This window comes from Colobus angolensis, unplaced genomic scaffold (assembly GCF_000951035.1).
Source record: "Colobus angolensis palliatus isolate OR3802 unplaced genomic scaffold, Cang.pa_1.0 Scaffold277, whole genome shotgun sequence".
NCBI lineage: Eukaryota > Metazoa > Chordata > Mammalia > Primates > Cercopithecidae > Colobus > Colobus angolensis.
The window spans coordinates 1,932,104-1,932,806 of NW_012116010.1; positions in this window are offsets into that span (position 1 = coordinate 1,932,104).

Genomic DNA, 703 nt, shown 5'->3' on the forward strand with positions numbered 1-703 from the left:
GTCTCACTCTCTTATCCATTTCTTTTCTTGACTGATATTGTTTAATTCAACTAATTGATTGATTGATTTTGAGTAGGGTCTCACTCTCTTATCCACTTCTTTTCTTGACTGATATTATTTCACTCAATTCATTGATTGATTGTGAGGTAAGATCTCACTCTGTCTTAGGCATCTCTTTTCTTGGCTGATATTGATTGATCGATTGATTTTGAGCAGGGTCTCACTCTGTCTTAGGCATCTTTTTTCTTGGCTGACCTTATTTAATATAATGAATTTTGTGGCGGAGTCTCACTCTCTCATACTTCACTTTTCTTGGCTAATATTATTTAATTAAATGAATTAATTGATTGACTTTAAGGTAGGGTCTCTGTTTTATGCATCTCTTTTTTTTCCAGATATTATTTAATTGATTGATTGATTGATTGATTTTTGAGCCAGGGCCTCACTCTGTTACCCAGGCTGGAGTACAGGGATACGATCACAGCTCACTACAGCCTCAACCTCTGGGGCTCAAGCAGTCTTCCCAACTCGGCCTCATGAGTAGCTGGGATGACAGACGTGCACCACCATCCCTGGCTAATTTTTTATTTTTATTTTTTGTAGAGATGAGATCTCGCTCTGTTGGCCAGGCTGGTCTCAAACTCCTGGGCTCAAGCGATCCTCCCACCTCGACCTTCCAAAGTGTTGAGACTACAGGCATGAG